Genomic DNA, 11,000 nt, shown 5'->3' on the forward strand with positions numbered 1-11,000 from the left:
ATAGCTGGCACCTGGAAACTTACCAGGAGGTTGAGGCTGCAGTGAGCCATGGTCACGCCACTGTACACCAGCCTGGGTGACAGAGCGAGACCCTATCTCAATACACAAAAACGAAGTGAAAACCTTTCCACCAAAAACAAGCAGCCATGAGGAACCACCACCAGTGACTTCCTTTTAGATGCGTAACTCAGCTCTCGGGAAAGTAAGTTTCCAGGTGCCAGCTATGTAGAGGGTACCGAAAGCCGGAAATAAAGTTTGCAAGTTGACGCTGTAGCGGTTCTGTGGGTTTTCCTTTACTTAGAAGCTTGAATGTGAAAGGGCATGGAAAGGTAACAAAGAAGACCTTGGGGACTGCACAAGACAGAGAAGTGGCTGTGAAGTAACTCATAAGTGCAGAACTTTCTGCACAAGCTGTACTTCCAGGGAGAAGGCAGACTGGAGACAGAAAGCTGGTCTGTCTCTCCTTGGGCTCTGGGCAGGGCAAGAGTTTACCTGGCTGGGTCCATATGCACTGACCTGTATCTCATCTAAATTAGAATTTGAACTGGCCATATTCATATCCCAGTTAAGAAATGGAACAATCAGGCTGGGTGTGGTGGCTCACACCTGTAATCTCAGCACTCTGGTAGGCTAACGTGGGCAGATCATCTGAGGTCAGGAGTTCGAGACCAGCCTGGCCAACATAGTGAAACCCCGTCTCTATTCAAAATACAAAAAGCCAAGTGTGGTAGCACACGTCTGTAGTCCCAGCTACTGGGGAGGCTGAGGCAGGAGAATTGCTTGAGCCCGGGAGGTGGAGGTTGCTGTGAGCCGAGATCGTGCCATTGCACTCCAGCCTGGGTGACAGAGTGAGACTCTGTCTCAAAAAAGAAAAAGAAATGTGTCATCGTCTTTGAAACAGGTTTTAGAAGCAAAATATCTTGGAAAGACAGACTCCTTCAACCCATGTTTCTCAGGAATCTGACATAGATAACCTTAATGAGGTGCATCTTATTTAGGGATGGGGTAAATGGGATGTCTCTGTACCTTCCTCTCAATTGTGCTGTGAACCTAAACTGCTCTAAACAATAAAATCCTTAAAAAGAGCTGTCCTAGGCCAGGTGCAGTGACTCATGCCTGTAATCCCAGCTCTTTGGGAGGCCAAGGCGGGCAGATCTCCTGAGGCCAGGAGTTTGAGACCAGCCTGGCCAACATGGTGAAAACCCCGTCTCTACTAAAAATATAAAAAATTAGCTGGGTGCCATGGCGGGTGCCTGTCATCCTAGCTACTTGGAGGTTGAGGCAGGAGAATTGCTTGAACCCAGAAGGTGGAAGTTGTCGTGAGCTGAGATTGTGCCACTGCACTCCAGCCTGGGCAACAGTGCAAGACTCTGTCTCAAAAAAAAAAAAAAAAAAAGCTGTCCTCAATCTCTCTCTTAGGGGCATTTGCATCCCACATACCTGTTGCATTTGGGGGAAGGTTGAGAGGCTCTCCTGCCCCAGGGCTGGGGCTTGTGTGTTTCATGTTCCCAGACACAAGCCTCAAGCCACAGATAAGGATGGAGATGGTATGAGAATAGACTCTTCCTCTTTCCAAGACTTCGGAGGCCATTGACAGCTTCCTTCTTGGTGCTCCTCGCTGGCATAGACATAATTCTTCCCAATCAGCCCTGACAGGTGTGCACGTTAGCCAGCCAGGTTAGGTAGGCAGAGGTTACCTGCACTGACCGTGCCTCTGAGGTTTCTGACTCCTAAATGGGCCCTTCAGGAGGTACTTTTTTGTTTTGAGACAGGGCTTTGCTCTGTCACTCAGGCTGGAATACAGTGCTGTGATCATAACTCACTGTAGCCTCCACCTCCTGGACTCAAGCAATCCTCCTGCCTCAGCCTCCCACCTAGCGGAGACTGCAGGCACACAGCATTACACCCGGCCAATTTTTGTGGAGACGGGGTTTCACTGTATTGGGCAGGCTGGTCTCAAACTCCTGGACTTGAGATCCTCCTTCCTTGGCCTCCCAAAGTGCTGGGATTACAGGCATTAGTCACCTCACTCAGCCCAATAACATTTTTGATCATCACGGGGAGGAGTGAGGTGGAGGATGCCAGTGGCATTCAGTGAATAGAGAAAGACCTAGGATGTGGCTGAGCATCTTATAATGCATCGGACATTCCCCAATAGCAAAGAACTATCCAGCACAAGACATCTGCAGAGGCAGCAGTGCTAGGCTAGAGTTGGATTGGTGGTACTTGAGTGCCATACACTTAGGATTATGTCCAGTAGGGTCGGGGAGGTTCAGATGGCTCTGGAATGGTAAGATTCCCCCACCCCCCTCAGTGGGGGAAATCTCAGGACAAACACCACCTGGCACCAGCATCAGGCGAGATCCTCCTGGTGGCCCCTCCCCGGGGTCCTCTGGCGGACCGCGCATTGCAGGGCCCCCCGCATGTCCCGGTTCTGCAGCGTGTAGATGGCCGGGTACAGCAGCGGGGTGACATTGATGTAGATGAGCGAGACCATCTTGTCCTCCTCGAGGGAACGGCTGCTCAGGGGCCTGGCGTACATGGCTATGGCACAGCCGTAGTGGAGCACGGCCACAGTGAGGTGGGTTGCCACCGTGTTGAAGGCCTTGCGGTGGCCCGCGGCCCCCGCCGACACGCAGGATGACCACCAGCACCTGGATGTAGGAAAGCAGGATAAGGAGCAGGGGCAGCACCAGCAGCAGCAGGCAGGCTGCCAGGAGGACGCGTTCCTGCAGGGCCCGGGACCTGCAGGCCAGCACCAGCACGGCTGGGAGGTCGCAGAAGATATGATTGACCAGGCCACCGTGGCAGAAAGGCAGCTGGAAGATGGCCATGGTGAGGCCCAAGGCCAGGATGGAGCCACCCATGCAGCAGGCAGCCAGCAGGCCCCAGCAGACACCTGTGGTCATGAGCTGAGGGTAGTAGAGTGGGTGGCAAATGGCCAGATAGTGGTCTAGGGCCATGGAGGCCAGCAGCAGGCACTTGGAGCCCCCCAGGGCCACGAGTAGCTGGGTGTATAGGCATGCACCACCATGCCTAGCTACTTTTGTATTTTTAGTAGAGACAGGGTTTCCTCCATGTTGCTCGGGCTGGTCTTGAACTCTTGACCTCTGGTGATCTGTCTGCCTCAGCCTCCCAAAGTACTGGGATTACAGGCATGAGCCACCGCGCCCAGCTGTTTTTGTTTTTAGAGATGAGGGTCTTGCTATGTTGCCCAGGGTGGACTTGAGCTTCTGAGCTCAAATGATCCTTTTATTTCAGCCTCCCAAGTACCTGGCACTACAGGCATGTGCCACCATGCCTAGGATTTAATATTGTTAAGATGCCAGTTCTTTCAAAAATTATTTACAGGGTCAACACAATTCCTGTCAAAATTCTGACTGTAGTTTTATGAAAACTGACAAGCTGGCCCTAAAATTCCTATGAAAATTAAGAAACCTGGAATAGTTAAAACAATCTGGAAAAAGATGTACCAAGTTAGAGGTCTCACAACTTCTGAGTTTTAAAGCTTACTACAAAGCTACGTAATTGCTGGGCACGGTGGCTCGTGCCTGTAGTCTCAGCTACTCGGGAGGCTGAGGCTGGGGAATCGCTTGAGTCCAGGAGTTCTGGGCTGTAGTGTGCTATGCCAATCAGGTGTCCACATTAAGTTCGGCATCAATGTGGTTACCTCCCGGGAGCAGGGGACCAAGTTTCCTAAGGAGCGGTGAACTGGCCCAGGTCGGAAACAGGAGCAGGTCAAAACTTCTGTGCTAATCAGTAGTGGACCGCCCTGTGAATAGCCACTGCACTCCAGCCTGGGCAGCATAGCAAGACCCTGTCTCTAAAAAAAAAAGCTACAGTAATCAAGACAGTGTATTACTAGCATAAGGATAGATATTAGATCAGTAGAATAGAATCAAGAGTCCAGAAGGAAGCCCTTATGTTTTTGACAAGTGTTTCAAGTTGAGGGGGAAAGAATTGCCTTTGCAAAAAAATAGTGCTGGGAAAACTGGATCATGACCATCTTTTCTGATAGTAACTCAGCTGTTAATTCTATTGAAGGTTATGACTAATTACATACTCATTGTATGTAATGAGTCACCCTTTTCTTGATGCTTTTATGATTCTCATTGACTTTCAACAGTTTGACTATTATGTGCCTAGTTGTGGATTGTTTTTTAGTTTATCCTATTTGGAGTTCATAAAATTTTTCAAACATTTAATTTTTTTTTTTTTTTGAGACGGAGTTTTGCTCTTGTTACCCAGGCTGGAGTGCAATGGCACGATCTCGGCTCACCGCAACCTCCGCCTCCTGGGTTCAGGCAATTCTCCTGCCTCAACCTCCAGAGTAGCTGGGATTACAGGCACATGCCACCGCGCCCAGCTAATTTTTTGTATTTTTAGTAGAGACGGGGTTTCTCCATGTTGACCAGGATGGTCTCGATCTCTTGACCTCATGATCCACCCACCTCAGTCTCCCAAAATGCTGGGATTACAGGCTTGAGCCACCGCGCCCGGCCTGTGATCATTCTTAACATGGGATAATTCTACTTCTGGCCACAAGAGGCCACCAAGGCCCAGCATATAGGACCCAAGTGGGCCCTCCTAGGCGTGGGCTCCCCTCTTGGGAGGCCGGGATGGCACTATTGTTCTAGGAAATATCTCAGGTCCAGTCGTCAGGAGTAAGGGAGTGAGACTGACAGGGAAGGAGTGGACAAGAGGCTGCGCATGTCAGAGAAGGGCCAGGTTGCATTTCAGACCTGGTGGTCAGCTCCTGGAAATTCGAGCCCTGAACATTTCTGTGATTAAAAATGCATGGCAGTTAAAGCTGCCAGTCATCATTACGGTAGCAGCGGTAGCAGGTGTGCCCCCAAACGCACTTCTTCCTCTGCTGTGCATGTGCGCGTGTACACACACACGATACAAAGACATAGAGATGTGCTCTCTCTCTTTTTGTCGGTATGGTTATATATATTTTCAGGGGCTTTTTTTTGGTTAATTGAAGTCTAATTTACGTACAGCAAAATTCACCTGTGTTATGTGTATAGTTCAATAATTTTTTTTTTTTTGAGACGGAGTCTTGCTGTCACCCAGGCTGGAGTGCAGTGGTGTAATCTCTGCTCACTGCAGCCTCCGTCTCCCAGGCTCAAGTGAAAGTGATTCTCCTGCCTCAGCCTCCCAACAAGCTGGAATTACAGACTCCCGGCCACCACACCCGGCTAATTTTCGTATTTTCAGTAGAGGCAGGGTTTCATCATGTTGGCCAGGCTGGTCAAGAAGCAATCTGCCCACCTTGGTCTCCCAAAGTGGTGGGATTACAGGCATGAGCCACCACGCCCAGCCTAAACCATTTTTTTCAATTGTGGTAAGACGTACGTAACATAAAACTTACCATTTGCAGGTACACAGCTCAGTGGCACTAAGTAAATTTGCTGTGTTGTGCAACAAGGCAGGTGTAGTTTACTCAACAGGAAACTGCCGAACTGTTCTCCTGAGAGGTTATGCCACCGGGTGGGTAACTTGGGAGGAAGGGCAGGGGTGGGCCAGCCTTCCCTCCAGCAATGCATTAAAGTTCCCATTACGGCTCACGCCAGTAATCTCAGCACTTCGGGAGGCCGAGGCGGGCAGATCACGAGGTCAGGAGTTTGAGACCAGCCTGGCTAACATGGTGAAACCCCGTCTCTACTAAAAATACAAAAAAATTAGCTGGATGTGGTGGCAGGCGCCTGGTAGTCCCAGCTACTCGGGAGGCTGAGGCAGGAGAATCACTTGAACCTGGGAGGTGGAGATTACAGTGAGCCGAGATCGCACCACTGCATTCCAGCCTGGGCGACAGAGTGAGATTCTGTCTCAAATAGTAATAATAATAAATCAAAAGGAGTGAACTACTGATGGCCACAACTTGGATGGATCTCAAACACATCATGAGGAATCTAGAATGATTCCATTTCTAATAAGTTCTAGAATAGGCCAAACTAGTCAGAACGGGCAGTGGAGATTGGAACAGGCATGATGGAACTTTCTGGGATTCTTTTTTTTTTTTTGGAGACAGGATCTTGCTCTGTCACCCAGGTTGGAGTGCAGTAGTGCAGTGGCACGATCATAGCTCACTGCAGCCTTGACCTCCCAGGCAGGTGATCCCCCAACCTCAGCCTCCTGCCTAACTGGGACCACAGGCACACCACCAGGCCTCACTAATTTTTGTAGCTTTTGTAGAGACAGGGTCTTGCCATGTTGTCTGGGCTGGTCTCAATCTCCCGGACTCAAGCAGTCTGCCTGCCTTGGCCTCCCAAAGTGCTAGGACTACAGTCATGAGTCACTACGCCTGCCCCATCTTTTCTTTTTCTTTTTATGCATTTCAGAGTAGCTGGCAAACATCACGATGAGCACTTCAGCATGCATATCATTAGCTGGAGTTGAATATGTGTTTACGGCTTCTTTTTTGGCAGGCGAAATTTACACAGTGAAATGCACAACTCTTTAGTGAACATTCACTGATGGCTAACAACCGCAGACACATGTGTGAGCCAAAGCCCCTTAGAGAGATATAGAATCAGGCGGGCATGGTGGCTCACTCCTGTCATCCTAGCACTTTGGGAGACCAAGGTGGGCGATCAACTGAGGTTAGGATTTCAGGACCAGCCTGGCCAACATGGTGAAACCCCATCTCTACTAAAAATAAAAAATTAGCCGGGTGTGGTGGCGGGCACATGTAATCCCAGCTACTTGGGAGGCTGAGGCAGGAGAATCTCTTGAAACTGGGAGGCAGAGGTTGCAGTGAGCCAATATCACACTACTGCACTCCAGCCTGGGCGACAGAGTGAAACTCCATCTCAAAAAAACCCAAAAAAACTATGTATATATAATCTGGCTGTCCGGGTGCAGTGATGCATTCATGCTTTGGGAGCACTTTGGGAGGCAAAGGTGGGTGGATGGCTTGAGGCCAGGAGTTCAAGATCATCCCAGGCAATGTGGTGAAACCCCATCTCTAGTAGAAATACAAAATATTAGCCGGGCATGGTTGCAAGACAGCACCACTGTGCTTCCGCCTGGACACAGAGTGAGACCCTGTCTAAAAAAATAAAAGGACTGATGAATGGATAAAGGGACAGATAGATACATGATGGGACAATTAGGGTCAGATGCCAGTAGTAGCATCTGGGAGGCGGCTATATGTGTGTTCATGGTACAGTTCTGTTAAACTTCTCTGAATGCTTGAAAAAGTACCAGATAAAATTGTTGGCAAAATTAATTGCCAGTGATTTCTCTTTCTGCCTTTTTTTTGTTTGTTTCTGTATAGAGACAGGGTCTGGCTCTGTTGCTCAGGCTGGAGTGCAGTGGTGTGATCTGTAGCCTCGACATCCTGGGCTCAAGTGATCCTCCTGACTCAGCCTCCCCAGTAGCTGGGATTAACACACCCAGCTAATTTTAAAAATTTTTTGTAGAGCACTTTGGGAGGCCAAGGTGGGTGGATCACTTGAGGTCAGGAGTTCAAGACCAGCCTTGTCAGCATGTTGAAACCTCACCTCTACTAAAAACACACACACACACAAAATTTAGCTGGGCATCATGGCACACGCCTATAATCCCCAGCTACTTGGGAGGCTGAGCCAGGAGAATTGGTTAAATCTGGGAGGCAGAGGTTGCAATGAGCAGAGATCATGCCACTGCGTTCCAGCCTGGGTGACAGCAAAACTTCATGTCAAAAAAAATTTTAAAAAAAAATTTTTTTTAAGAGATGGGTCTTGCTCTGATTCCCAGGCTGGTCTCAAACTCCTGAGCTCAAGGGATCTACCCGCTTCGGCCTGCCAAGGTGCTGGGATTACAGATATGAGCTACTTTGCTTGGCCTGATTTCTCTTTCTTAGTAGTACCTAAGAGAAATGTGCATCTTACAGGTGATAGTGTCCTAGGTGTGATGAAATATGATATTATCGTCAAGAAGCTCAGCCAGGCTGGGTTTGGTGACTCACACCTGTAATCCCAACACTTTGGGAGGCTGAGGCAGTTGGATCACTTGTGATCAGGAGTTTGAGACCAGCCTGGCCAACATGGTGAAACCTCGTTTCTACCAAAAATACAAAAAATTAGGTAGGCATGGTGGTGCACACCTGTAAACCCAGGTTCTGGCAAGCCTGAAGCATGAGAATCTCTTGAACCCGGTAGGCAGAGATTGCAGTGAGCCGAGATTGTGCCACTGCACGCTAGCCTGAGTGACGGAGCAAGACGACTCTCTCAAGCAAACAAACAAAAAGGGCCGATCTCGGTGGTTCATGCCTGTAATCCCAGCACTTTGGGAGGCTGAGGCAGGCAGATCACAAGATCAGGAGTTCGAGACCAGCCTGGCCAATACGGTGAAACACCAACTCTACTAAAAATACAAAAATTAGCCAGATGTGGTGGTGCGCTCCTGTAGTCCCAGCTGCTTAAGAGACTGAGGCAGGAGAAACACTTGAACCTGGGAGGTGGAGGTTGCAGTGAGCCAAGATCACACCACTGCACTCCAGCCTGGGTGACAGAGCCAGACTCCATCTCAAAAACAACAACAACAACAGAGTAAGATCAGCAGCCAGGAACCAGGATCCTAGACACTGCCCACGGTGGCCACCACCTACTCCTTTTCTTTGAAAACTCTGGTCTCTGTCTCCTGGAATCTCCATTCTCTGATCTCCCAAGTCAACGTGGAACCCCCAGCTCCTGCCCTAAATGGCAGCATCACCTTCTTGGAGCACCCATGCCACATCCTCCTGTGGCATTGAGTATGTGGTTCCCCTACTTCCTCGCCTCCCCAACACCTGGAGGACAGAGGTCAGACTCCAATCCCAGGAACCAGAAGGATGCCAATTGCACCACACTGCTGCATGCGCTGAGCCTTTGTAGGTGCTGGCATTTTTGTTTGGCTTTTTGCTGTTGTGTTTTTTAGATAGCGTCTCACTCTGTCGCCCAGGCTGGAGAGCAGTGGCTCAGTCTCAGCTCACTGCAACCGCGGCTTCTTGGGATCAAGTGATTCTCGTGCCTCAACCTCCCAAGTAGCTGGGATTACAGGCGTCTGCGACCATGCCTGGCTAATTTTTTTTTTTTTTTGAGACAGAGTCTCACTCTGTGGTTTAGGCTGAAGTGCAGTGGCATAACCACAGCTCACTGCAACCTCCGCCTCCCGGGTTCAAGCAGTTCTCCTGCCTCAGCCTGTAGCTGGGACTACAGGCATGTGCCACCACACCTGGCTATTTTTTTTGTATTTTCAGTAGAGACGGAGTTTCACTGTGTTAAGCAGGATGGTCTCGATCTCCTGACCTCGTGATCCTCCTACCTTGGCCTCCCAAACTGCTGGGATTACAGGAATGAGCCACTGTGCCCGGCCTAATTTTTGTATTTTTGGTAGAGACCAGTTTTTGCCATGTTTGCCAGGCTGGTCTTGAACTCCTGACCTCAAGTGATCTGCCTGCCTCGGCCTCTCAAAGTGTTGGGATTACAGGCAACTGCCACCATGCCTGGCTAATTTTTTTATTTTTGGTAGAGACAGGGTTTTGCCATGTGGACCAGGCTGGTCTTGAACTCCTGACTTCAGGTGATCTGCCCGCCTCAGCCTCCCAGAATGCTGGATTATAAGTGTGAGCCAGCACACCTGTCCACAGGTGCTGTTGATGCTGTTCCCTTTGCTTGGAATGCACTTACCTACTTGGCTGCCTTTTTCTCACCTGCTCCCTCTTGCCCTCCTGCCTGTCTTCCAGCCATCTTGAAAAGACTCAGCTAGAAGACATCCCTGACTTCCTTCAGACCCTAATGCCCAGGCAACTTTGTTTCCCCATCCCGAGGCCACTCCTCCCTCCCCCAACAAAGACACTCTCCTTGGCCAAACTCCAGCCAGGCCCCTCTGAGCCCTTTCTTGGCTGGGCCTTGGCCTTGGCCCATAAAGACTTGAACAAACATGAACCTCGCTTTCAGCAGCTCAAGGCTGAAACTCTAGGATGGTCCCTGTCCCTCGTAAAGTGCCTGCCAAGAAAACTCAAGGCTGCCAGAAGTTACAGTTTGTTCCAGCAGCACAGGACGAGAGCGCCCCTGTGTCCCAGCCTCCATGGGAGGGCAGGAACCTATGATAAGCACCGTTAGCAAACGGGTTCACGTGGACCAAGGCCCGCTTCATGCGTTTTGTAACTTTTCACTCCCCAATCCTGAGTCCCCAGCCAACCCCTCCCTTTTCCATCTTTCTCCTTTTAAAACAATTTATTTATTTTTTTGAGACAGTCTTGTTCTGTTGCCCAGGCTGGAGTGTAGTGGCTCGATCTTGGCTGACTGCAACCTCTGCCTCCTGGGTTCAAGCGATTCTCCTGCCTCAGCCCCCAAAGTAGCTGGGATTATAGTTGCACACCACCACGCCCGGCTAATTTTTGTATTTTGGGGTTTCACCATGTTGGCCAGGCTGGTCTTGAACTTCTGAACTCAGATGATCCCCGTCTCGGCTTCCCAAAGTGCTGAGATTACAGGCATGAGCCACCATGTCCGGCCTTTAAATTTATTTTTTTAGAGACAGGGTCTTGCTCTGCTGCCCAGGATGGAGTGTGGTGGCACGATTGTAGCTCACTGCACCCTCAAACTCCTGGGCTCAATGGATCCTACTTCAGCTTACCAAGTAGCTTGGACTATAGGTGTGTACCCACCACACCTAGCTAATTTTTAATTTTTTGTAGAGATGGGGTCCCGCTATGCTGCTGGTCTTGAACTCCTGGCTTCAAGTGATCCTCCCACCTTGGCCTCCCCATGTGATGGGATTACAGGTGTGAGCCACCATGCCTAGCATGCTTGCAAAACTTTCAAGTGCCACGAACCTGGCCCTGGTGGCTACTGGTGCTACCTCGATACGTTGAGCAGATGAGGAACAGGGACGGAGGGGGAGGTTTTTTTTGAGATGGAGTCTCACTCTGTTGCCCAGGCTGGAGTGCCGTGGCACAATCTCAGCACACTACAACCTCTACTTTCCGGGTTCAAGCGATTCTCCTGCCTCAGCTTCCTGAGTCGCTG

This window comes from Callithrix jacchus, chromosome 2, assembly GCF_049354715.1.
Source record: "Callithrix jacchus isolate 240 chromosome 2, calJac240_pri, whole genome shotgun sequence".
NCBI classification, from domain to species: Eukaryota; Metazoa; Chordata; class Mammalia; order Primates; family Cebidae; genus Callithrix; species Callithrix jacchus.